Raw genomic sequence first — 12,666 nt, forward strand, 5'->3', positions numbered from 1 at the left:
GACACAGACACAGCTGCAAAACAAAGACTAAAATATCTACAGGAAACTGAGCATATGTTCAAATACAAATTTTATGGGTAACAAATGAGTGGGAGGGTGGATAAAAGGAGCAGGTGGGAGATATATCAGAAAAAGTTTGGCCTGCTCTTGACTCACAAATGTCACAATTTAAAATTCCTGTTTAAATGGACACATATTAAAATAAGTCAAACAAACAGGGAAATTTGAATCTCCAGTGACTTTTAATGATATGAAACAATGTTTTGGGGGTGACGATAACATTATCATTATACAGAAGCATCTCATAGATGTGTCTGAAATTCATACAGATGACAGAGAGTGTCTACAACTGCAATCTGAGATACATAGTGAGAGCTAAATTGGATGTAAAATAGTTGCTTTCAGTTGACGTTTTTCTTTTTTTTTCTTTTTAATTATACTTTATTTACTTTGTATCCGCCCTCTAGTTCCTTCCCCCCTCCCGCCCTAAACTCTCCCTTCCTCCCCCTTCTCCACACACTCCCCTCTTCTAGTAGGAGAGGTAGGGGAGGGTTTCTTTTTCTTCCTTCTGATCCTAGTCTGTTAGGTCTCATCAGGAGTGGCTTCACTGTCTTCCTCTGTGGCATCATAAGGCTGCTCCCCCCTCAGAAGGAAGGTGATCAAAGAGCAGGCCAATCAGTTCATGTCGGAAGCAGTCCCTGTTCCCATTACTATGGAACCCACTTAGACACTGAACTGCCATGGCCTACATCTGTGCAGGGGTTCTAGGTTATCTCCATGCATGGTAATTTGTTGGAGTATGAGTCTCAGCAAAGACCCCTGTGCTCAAATATTTTGGTTCTGTTGCTCTCCTTGTGGACCTCGTGTCCTAGGGGAACCCTCCTCCACTGCTAGTGGGAATGTAAACTGGTACAACCACTCTGGAAATCAATCTGGCACTTTCTCAGACAACAAGGAATAGCGCTTCCTCAAGATCCAGCTATACCACTCCTAGGCATATATCCAAAAGAGTCTCGAGTACACAATAAGGACATTTGCTCAACCATGTTTGTAGTAGCTTTATTTGTAATAGCCAGAAGCTGGAAACAACCCAGATGCCCCTCAACTGAAGAATGGATACAGAAATTGTGGTACATCTACACAATGGAATACTACTCAGCAATTAAAAACAAGGAAATCATGAAATTTGCAGGCAAATGGTGGGACCTGGAAAGGGTCATCCTGAGTGAGCTATCCCAGAAGCAGAAAGACTTATGGCCAAACTTTGGGCAGAATGCAGGGAATCTTATGAAAGAAGTGGGAAATAATAGTTAGATCTTATTTTTTATTTTTTTATTAATTACAATTTATTCACTTTGTATCCCAGCTGTTGCCCCCACCCTCATTTCCTCCCAATCCCATCCTCCTTCCCTCATCTCCTCCTATGGTCCTCTCCAAGTCCACTAATAGAGGAGATCCTCTTCCACTTCCATCTGACCCTAGCCTATCAGGTCTCATCAGGACTGGCTGCATTGTCTTCCTCTGTGGTTTCCCTGCACAGACGTAGCCCATGGCAGCTCAGTCTCCAAGTGAGTTCCCTAGAATGGAGAACAGGGACTGTCTTTGACATGAACCCAGTGGCTAGCTCTTTGATCACTTCCCCCTGATGGGGTAGCAACATTACTATGCTGCTTTATGCAAACTATTAGTCAATACTTGAATTTATCTTGCTCAAGTATTTTTTCATTATTTTTCGCATCTATAATGTAAATGTTTTTAATTAAAAATTCATATATTAAATCTAAAGGAATACAAGGAAACTTGGAGGCATCCATAATTTTAGTCACTAAACCTTAAAATTCAAATGTGATATTGTTTTAGAATATAATTATAAATATATTTTTGGATAACCATTTTTCTTTATTATAAAATATGCTATTAAAATATTTTAACAGCAAATGCCTTGATCCAACCTTATATTATTTGAACTACTTCCTTTTTCATAGGTCAGGACTTAACTTTCAAATTATGGACAATCCTGAAAATAGACTCATAATAGGCAATATACTTGCTACATGAATATTTAGTACATAGAAAGTAGCATGAACAATTGTGGAGAGCTGCTTGTTTGTCAAACTGCTTTGTTATTCACCCTGGATCTTACCTTGAGACAGAGAAAAGGTGAAGCTTCTCCAAGTTCCTTAAAACTTGTTTGTGTGACCTTGCACCACTTCTGCTACAAGGAAATGGTTGTAGAAAACAAGTTTGGCAGTGCCACAAACTCCTTTCTTGTACTGATGTCACTTGTTTTTGCTTTGCTCATAAAAAGTAATCGTGGAATAAACTCATACTGCCGTCTTACTGACAGCCCTCTTGAGCTGACCCCCTCTGTGGTGTGACTCTGCTTTAACTATTTCAGTCCTCCGTCCCCACTCAGGAACTGTTTGACTCTTGTGGGAGGCTCTGGCAAACAATTAAGAACAACAAAGAAAATCATGTACTATATGAATGAACTTTAGATTTTATGTTCCCAACCTTGGTTCTAGTTTTATAATAATCACATAATGGAATAACATTTGTTTTATTGAGAAGTTTTTAGGAGAGATGTCCCAAATACAATGGCTGATATCTTTTTGGAAAATAAGCAGTCAATAGAATGTACCAGAGGTATGTGTCTGTGAAAAGTTAGGATGTTTGACATAAACTAAATCCAGGGTCTCATGAGATGACCAAGTTCTTGATTTGTAACATTGAGGACATGCTGTCAGATACTCAGTACCAACAGCTGCTAATAAGTGGATGGCTGTAGCATCCTACATGTAATGCCACTGCAGGGAAGGAAAATCAGTGGCTTTATGGAGCAAGGTAAATATGCAGCTTTGCCAAGTCAGTGAACTTTGAGAGCAAGAGAGAGCCCTTGCCTCAATACTAAGGTGGTCAGTTGTAAACGTTATCTTTTTTATTTTTTATTTTATTTTATTATTAATTACAGTTTATTCACTTTGTATCCCAGTCCCTCCCAATCCCACCCTTCCTCTCTCTTCTTCTCCTATGCCCCTCCCCCAGTCCAATGATAGGGGAGATGTTCTTCCCCTTCCATCTGACCATAGTCTATCAGGTCTCATTAACGCTGGTTTTTTGTCTTTCTCTGTGGTCTGGTAAGGCTGCTCCCCCCTCAGGTGGAGGTGATCCAAGAGCCAGCCCTTGAGTTCATTTTATAAACATTTGCACAAGAAATTTATTGATCTTTTGCTGTCTAAGAACTTTATAGAACAGCATGTACCAAAATGTATCCTGATGCATTTTAAGATGATGTGGATTAAATGTCAATAGGGCCCTATTATTGGGGAACCCTCTTGGATACTGAGCTGTCTTGGGATACTTCTGTGTGGTCGCTGAACGACTTCACAAAGCAGGGTGTCAATGCTGAGATGCATAGCCAAACTTAGGGAAGAGTGCAGAGAATCTTTTGAAATAAGGGGGAGATAGAAAGACCTGGATGGAACAGGAGCTCCAGAAAGGGAGCAACAGAATCAAAATATCTGGGCACAGGAGTCTTTTCTGTGACAGATACTCCAAACAGGAACCATGCATGGAGTAAACATTATCTTAACAGTGACTCTGTCAGTCCTTTCATTAAGCCTGTCCTTATTCCCTAGGAGAATAAGTACAATTGGAATACTGGAGAAATGTAGGAGAAAGAGGACAAGAGAGGTGAGAGGTGAAAGGCAAAAGAGAGAATATTGAAACCATTGACATTTAATCCACATCTTCTTAAAATACATCAGGATACATTTTGGTACATGCTGTTCTATAAAGTTCTTAGATAGCAAAAGATCAATAAATTTCTTGTGCAAATGTTTATAAAATTCTTAAAGAAATTTTTGTGTTCATTCTTCATTTCGAATTTCATAAAATTTTGTTGTTCCGAGCAAATTTTAGGTTTGCTCTTAATTTATTTTAATAAATAAGCTTCAAAGTTAGTTAACATTTGAGAATTATTTTCTCTTCTAAAATACATTTAAACCTTTGAATGGTTGAACCACAGTGTATCATTTAAGAAAATATTTAAAAAAAAGAAAAATTACATAAAAACCTTTTAAATCACTAAAAAAACCTCAATGTGCTATATGCAATAAATTTTGAGAACTGGGCAAAAACTTAGAAATAACTATATTAAAACAAATAACATGTCAAAAAGAAATTTGGTGCATAATAAAACAATGAGTAAAGTAGAAAATGGATATTTTCCATTGTGTTGAGTTTAGAAATAAAAATCGAGGGAATATGGAAAGAGAACAATTTATTACAAATGCCAGGATAATAAAAAATACAGTTTTTTTGTGAGAATATTGATAAGGTTATAAAAGTCTTTTATATGTCAATGATACAAAGAAATATAATGTAATGCCAACAGAAACATTCCATGTTAAGTCAAAAGTAGATTAGGATGCATAAATTAAAAAATAAATCCATGAAATTCATAACTACCTGCTTTGGGGTAGTCTTAAAGGCTGCATTTTCAAAATCTAATTTTCAGAAATGCTAAAACGTTCCAATATGACTGCAGTACTCTATTTGTCCTCTCTTTGTAATTGAATTTCACCTAAAATGAAAAGCAAACATATGTTTAATAGTTTGCTACAGATAATTTATGGCCAATCCCAAATGAAAAACTAAGTGTATGCTTGTATCTTTGTTCTTGCCTACTTGTGTGTAGGATTACTGTTATATTTTTAAATCCCATTTCTGCGCTGCAAATGTCAGCTCAAGTTAGAAAGCCAGAGGATGCCTCTAGGAATTACATGGCAGTGGTTGATATAGTGCCCGGCCAAGATTTCAACACATGCCAAGTATACAGGGAAGCGTGGCAGATAGATTACATTCGTTTAACTGCATGATCATTACTGGGGTCTTCACTGCAAAGTAGGACTGTAGCTTAGAAAAATCCAGCCTGTGATTGAAGTGGAATATTCCCTATGCTGATTTCATTAGTAGCTCATTAATAATTATAGTAACTACAAAACAGGGTTTCTCAAGAAAACATGCTGAAGGAAAAGAGACTTTTAAAAGGTTATATATTGTATGTTGTTTATAACTGCTTGCCCAGCCATGTAGAAACTAAGCCAAAAGAATCATGAGCTTGAGGCTATTTGGAGGTGCTTAAGAAATCCAAGTCTCAGAAAGCAAAACACAATCAAATACACACACAGGAAACATAGGTGTGTGTGTGTGTGTGTGTGTGTGTGTGTGTGTGTGTGTAAAACATTTAATTTCAACAAGAAACAGTTATATTACATATTACACATCACTTAAAGGTAGAAATATAAAATTATTAACATTGTGATGAGGATGCTAATTCTATTTTCTCGGTCTTAGTGATAACCAATTGTTATATTAATGATACGAATTCAAATATGAAAAGAACAGTAAAACAGTTTTGTTTCCTGTTTCATTAGGTCTGGTAAAGTCATTTATGTTCAGTTTAATTATTTGATTACTGATATGAATCTGAACCACCTGTCTTAATGCTCATTAATGTTGTAATGTTCATGAAGAAAGTTAAGAACTGTCACTGATCTCATAGTGTTGGTGTTCAACGTGATGACTATCATGAACTTTATACAGACAGAGAGGGTTCCAGAATTTCTGACCTGGTGAACAATGATACGGTTTAAACTTACTAGTCATGAAGTTTGAAAAAAATCATAATTATCACTACTTAATAAATACTAAATTTATTACTAAATAAATACTAAATTCTAGCATTACAAACTAATGCTAGAATTTAGTATTTTATTTTTGCTTTTATGTAGCAAATATCCACTTTAAAGCATACTTATGTATGTATTTTTGTTACTCTGTGTGTATAGAAAAATGGGTAGAAACATGAATATAAACAATGGATAATAGATAGGTACATAAATAGATGGAATATCAGTGGATAAATGGATGGGAAACTTATGAAAAGTTTGGTTTTGACATGTTGTCTCTGTATGTAGCTCATATTGGCAGATTTCTATGATCCAATTGCCTCTACCTCCCAGCAACCAGGAGTATGGGTGCGTAAATTCATGCTAGCTCAAAATATTTTTCATTAAATGCAGGCAGTCTCCCCAAGTTATCTTTCAACAGAATTAGAAATAATTAGAATTAATTAGTCTAATGAATGACATTCTCCATCTGTTTTATTATTTGATTAACACTTTTAGTTTAGGATATAACCAGTAGTGCCATTCTGCTTGTGTTGCGGACACCTTTTTCAGTGAGTATTTTTATACAACATGAACTAATAAATTAATTTATTTATGTAGTTCATTCATGTATAGGACGAAACTTGCAAAAAACAAATGTCACAGACTCAGGTTGTTTTACATAAAATATAAATTTATCCAATATAGAAAGAAGACTTAGAAAGTGCTCCTTAGGAGACAAGTTATTCTCAACTCCTTAGTAGGTTCAGAGTGTTTTCCTCAGATACAGTTTCCATTCATCATCAAAATTTTTAAGTCTCCTTTAAAGCTTATTTCATAGATATTTTAGTCGGTTACTGGATAACTCTACTGAAGTTCTGAAGATTACATGGTTTAGAAATAAGATAAATCAGTACAAAGTCCCAATTTATTTCTAATATCAGAGATCAGACCTCTACTCTTGCCTGATGCGTCTAAAACAAAAAGGGAGCTGCGGAATGCTATGCCTTAAAGATGGAGCTGGTTTCCGCCTTCCACCTTCCCGATGGTGAGTGCTCTCTGTCACGAACAACTCCACATTTGGCTAAGGCTGAGGATCTGGCTTGCTTCCATGTATGTGGACCTATCTGCATTGCCCCCGTGGCACGCCTGGGTTGGCTACCCAGAGGCTATTTAAGCTGTGGGCTGGCTTTCCCCAGGGTCTGAGGATTGTTCAAGGTTCCTGAATAAACTGCATTGAAAAAAAAAAGAAAAAAGAAAACAAAACAACAAAAAAAAAGAAATAAGATAAATATTTCTCTGATAGTCTGGATGTTCAGAATCCAAGGTTGGGGGTATCCAACCTGGTCAAGTTGTGGGGAGGCTGCAGACTGTCAAACTGATATGCTCTCATGTAACTGAATGTTAGGAAGCTCTGGCTAGTCCTGTGTTATAATGTTACTAATGCCACCAGCCAAGATTTCTTATTCTAGTCCTAAGCACCACCTCTCTGAGTCTCTCATCCCAGTACTAGGACACTGCAGTTTAGGATTCTAACATTCTAATTTTAGGGAGATATCAACAGTAAATTCATCACTGTCAGAAAAGAAAAAAATATTCTACTTCCAATTTTTGGTGCCAATAATTTGTATTTCACGAAAATGTAAATGTTCACTTTTTGTTCACTGTATTGTATATCAAAAAGTAATGGAAACAGGGAGCTCACTTACAACCTAGATCTAGGCCATTGTAAATCAGGTTAAGTCTTGGTGTACATTTATAATAACTGAAAAATGTTTCTGCACATATATTGGTGATGGACAGCAAAGAAAGACAATATAAAGCCTTTTGTAAAGTTTATATGTATTTGTGCTTGTGCAGAAGCTTTCACATAAAGCTTAGTGAGTGAAGTTGATTACAACAGATTATTTAGATATGATGTTAATTTTTATACAAAATCTCAATTTTAAATATGTTTGCGTTCTATTGTGTCTCAGTTATCCGCAATGGCTTTGTGATCTACAATTACATGTTTACAGTTTTTTTAACTGTAGAGTTAACTTCTAAAATTTTACTTAGTCTATAAATTCAATGAAAATGTAACTACTATTGAGAATAATTTACTTGACTTTCTGTTAGAAGCAATTGTTGAAATTAATTTAAAACACACATCATATAGCTGCTTAGAAAATGTTTAAAATATGGACTTAAGCCATGATCAGTGTCCCCATTTTTTTATATGTACACAGAAAGAGAAAAAATAATTTAGAATCTTTATCTGGTTACAGTGAAAACTTTTAAAGAGTTACGTGGAAATTTCATTCTTACATCATACTGATTATATCATGATCTTTGGATAGCATTTTCCCTTAACAGTACTAACTGCTTAGTTTTCTTTATTTCTTCATGATTTTATCTTTGATTATTGTGACATGTGTAACAGCATTACAGCTTCATATATGTTGCATGAGGTATATCAACAAATATTTTATATGTCCCCTATTATTTATTTAGTATTTTTTTCTTTTAAACTTTTAATTCTTCAATTTTCAATTTCTTGTTTCACTGCTATTAAAAAGAGATTATTGCAAAATTGGCAGTATAAACAAAAAATGATGAACTTAGTTGTACATATGTAGCATAATATACACAACAAAAACACTGAATAGAGTTGTCATGAACTTACAGATTTTCTTTTCTCTTCCTGTCTCATATGTCATACTTCCTCACAATATATATGACCTCCACTAAGTGGAAGCCAAGAAGAAAATCTACAGGCCTTAGGTCAATCTAGGTTTAACAGTCTGGAACACCAATTGCCCAGCAGAGCCATCACAAGTACTTCTAAGCTATTTCTGAGAGTATATTGTCAATTTCCTATAAAAGTTTCCTTATGTCTAGAACAGATAAAGAAAGCAAGATTATATTTTTCTTCAGATTAATTGCATGTTAAATAAATGTCATTTTCTAAAAGGCATTATTCTTAGTTTGAGCCAAAAGCTATAAACAAAACAAGAAAGACAAGCTGAGTTTTTTTAACATAATTTCTATATTTGGAAGATATTTTGAAATTTTTTGAGCAAGTATTAATGGAATAATATACAGGAACAAAAATAAGCCCATGTAAACCAGAACCCTTTAAGTAAACATAACGAAAGCTTACTCTAGCCATGGCAGACTGGTTCAATAACCAATGTATAAAGAAAAGAGGGAAAAAATTATTTCAACTTAGACACCATCTTTTGGTTTTGGAACACCTTGGAGGATACCCAAAGATAGCCAAAAATTTTAGTTAGGGTTCGAGAAAACGGTAAGACATAGATACACAGACATATATGTAGCACTTAAAACCTCTGGGAATGAATGATCCACAGAGACACATTCAGCAGGAACCCAGCCAATGGTTGTATGGTCATGGATAACAAAGACAAATGGAAGGCTGTTATTTTATTCTCAATGACTTGCTCTTAATCTTCTGTAGCTGTTACTAACGATGTATCCTAAACTTGGTGAATTCAAACACTCATAATTTATTTCTGTTTTGGTTACTGGATGATATTTGGAATATGTTTAAACTGCTGGGCATAAATTGACATTGACTCTGAATTTCTGGTGGTTCATTTCCTTCCTGCTTCTTTCAGCCCTTGGGGGTTGCCAACATTGATTGACTCACAGCTCTGTCACCTCAGACACATCTGCCACCAAGTGGCATCTTCTATGTTCTGTTCTAAATTATCCTTTTTTTTTCCCCTTTTTAAAAGTGGTTGACCTTCCTCAGATTTGAAATCAATAGGAAATGGTTTCACATAAAAGTGAGTGGTTAAATTTCTTTCTATATAAAAATTCCTAGTTTCATCGTAGTATCGAATTCTCCAGTCCAATTACCTAAAATATAGCTCGACAATTGTTTAGACAGATTTGCAGCACAGGAAAAATTCTCATGTTGTATGCTAGTGACACAAAGTCCAGCATACTTTCATTGACAGCCAGGTTGAGCGATTTGCCATAGGGTATCAATTTGCTCCTGCAAGAGGTCAATCCTCTGATTGAACACCATCAAGCTTCCTTTTAGTTGAGCATTAATTCCTTTATGTACAACTAAGGCATGAGCTACATTGGCTAAATGATTATTCAGGGTCTGAGCAGTCTGCCCAGTATGACTCATGGCTAATGCCCTGGTGGTAGCTCCAACAGCCGTCAATGAGATGGTAGTAACAATGGTGGCTGTAGTTCCAAGATCCCTTTTCTGTCTGAAGAGAGTCATAGCGTGAGGGGCATCAATGGGCACAGGCACCCAGTGAGGCATGCGAGTAACCAGGGCATACCTAAATTTACTAGCATTCCAGCATTGGGCAAAAAAGCAAGTATCATTACCACAATTACTTGGCTCTATCTGGCTAATAATGAATAAAAATGGGGGATATAGACAAACAGATGTGGGCTTATAGGAAATATTATGAGAAGCCTTAACCCCTCCTTGGAACATCCTGCGTCAGTTCTAGAACTAGCAGTGGTGGTGTCCGAGGTCTGCGTAGGTTCAGGAGACCATTGCCCCCAGGGGCGAGACGTGCTCCATGCCAATTGACTAACTCCATGTTTTCCTCCACTTTTGAAAGTCATTTAAGGTTCTTAAATTATTTTTTTCCCTTTTTTCTTAAATTTTTCATCAATTACACTTTATTCATTCTGCATCCCCCCATAAGCCCCTCCCTCCTCTCCTCCCAATCCCACCCTCCCTCCTCCCTCTGCTTGCATGCCACTCCCCAAGTCCACTAATAGGGGAGGTTCTCCTCTCCTTTCTGATCTTAGTCTGTCAGTTCACATCAAAAGTGGCTGTATTGTCCTCTACTGTGGCCTGGTAAGGCTGCTCCCCCCCCAGAGGGAGGGGATCAAAGAGCAGGCCAATCAGATTATGTCAGAGGCAGTCCCTCTTCACATTACTATGTAACCCAATTGGACTCTGAACTGCCCAGAGTGGCCATTGTCACAGTAAATTCTACCAGAGTGGACGCAGGACTAGCCACAGGATTATCAACATGGATTGCTGCAGCCATGAATCATCTGAAGGAATGGGTGGGCATGGGAGTGTTAACAGGCCTTCTGGTGTTGGTCTCCTTGGTTTGCCTGTGGTATATATGCAAGATTAGAGTCTCACAACAGTGTGATGCAGCCATGATCATTCAGGCCTTTACAGCCATTGAAGCAGGACATTCTCCCCAAGCATGGTTGGATACCATAAAAAGCTAAAATGATATGCTCAGGATGCGAGGCTAAGCACTGCACTCAGGGTCAGCCGCTTTGGAGCCAGAGAAGAGCATGTCTGATTGCATGCGGGTTGATGCCCCAGGTCCCGCCTCTGAGAAAAAGGTATCGGACGGGTCTGATGCTCTTTGGGTGGATGACACCTAAATGAACATCTGTACAAAGTCCCAATTTATTTCTAATATCAGAGATCAGACCTCTACTCTTGCCTGATGCGTCTAAAACAAAAAGGGGGAACTGTAGAGAGCTGCGGAATGCTATGCCTTAAAGATGGAGCTGGTTTCCGCCCTCCACCTTCCCGATGGTGAGTGCTCTCTGTCACGAACAACTCCACATTTGGCTAAGGCCGAGGATCTGGCTTGCTTCCATGTATGTGGACCTATCTGCATTGCCCACGTGGCATGCCTGGGTTGGCTACCCAGAGGCTATTTAAGCTGTGGGCTGGCTTTCCCCGGGGTCCGAGGATTGTTCAATGTTCCTGAATAAACTGCATTGAAAAAAAAATAAAATAAAATAAAAAGGAAAAAAAATTCCTAGTTTCTTGTGAACAGCTCATATTAAGTTTTAGACATTCCTTCGTGTTATTTGTCAAGCTAAGATGGCAGCTTCTGCTAGATACAAATAAATAAATCCAGTATGGGAATTCATACCGAATGAGTAAAATTTATGCTGTATGCCTTCTGCTTATGCTCAGTTTTGAAAAAAATAAGCATGGTAATATTTTTAAAGGCTGAAAAAATAAAAATAAAAGTGGTTGATATTAAGTGAAGTCATACAATCTCAAATAGGGAAAAATAACCTGCATATCCTTCCTTATATACAAAAACTAGACAATAATATTTGTATAAACACACACATAATACCCATACACACACATAATGTGGTTACAGGATAACATGTAGAAAAGAGAACAAGTGTCAATTTGAGGAGATGAGGAAAGAGTTAATGGACATAAGTTACGAAAAAGGCTAGAGAGCTAATTGTCTAGTTCTAACTCTGTCATGGATTTTTGATAGTAAATAAATACATAAATACATTAAAAAGTGGACATAGAGATTCCAGTGTGAAGTTATACATACTCAAAATGGATATTTTTAATGAACAACTTTTATGTTTTATATATATATTTATTTATTTTAATTTTCATTAGTTTATTCACTTTGTATACCAGCTATAGCCCCCTCCCTCACTCCCTCCAACTCCCACTATTCTTCCCTCTTCTCCCATTCCCCTCTCCAAGTCCACTGATAGGGAGGTCTCCTCCCCTTCCATCTGACCATAGCTTATCAGGTCTCATCAAGACTGGCTGCATTGTCTTCCTCTGTGGCCTGGCAAGACTGTTCCCCTCTCAGGCCAGAGGGTGATCAAAGAGCCAGCCACTGAGTTCATATCAGAGACAGTTCCTGTTCTACTTACTAGGGCACCCACTTGGACACTGAGCTGCCATGGGCTACATCTGAGCAGGTGTTCTAGTTTATATCCAAGAATGGTCTTTGGTTGGAGAACAAGTCTCAGAAAAGACCCCTGTGCCCAGATATTTTGGTTCTGTTGCTCTCTTTGTGGAGCTCCTGTCTTCTCCAAGCTCACTATCTCCCCCTTCTTTTATAGGATTCCCTGCACTCTGTCCAAAGTTTGGTTAAGAGTCTCAGCATCATCTCACCCCATGTCTGCTCATTTGATTATCGTTTTTAGGTGTATAGATTTCATTATGTTTATCATATCTTATAGGTCTATATAAGTGAGTATATCCCAT

The sequence above is a fragment of the Meriones unguiculatus genome, chromosome 2, assembly GCF_030254825.1.
Source record: "Meriones unguiculatus strain TT.TT164.6M chromosome 2, Bangor_MerUng_6.1, whole genome shotgun sequence".
Lineage (NCBI taxonomy): Eukaryota > Metazoa > Chordata > Mammalia > Rodentia > Muridae > Meriones > Meriones unguiculatus.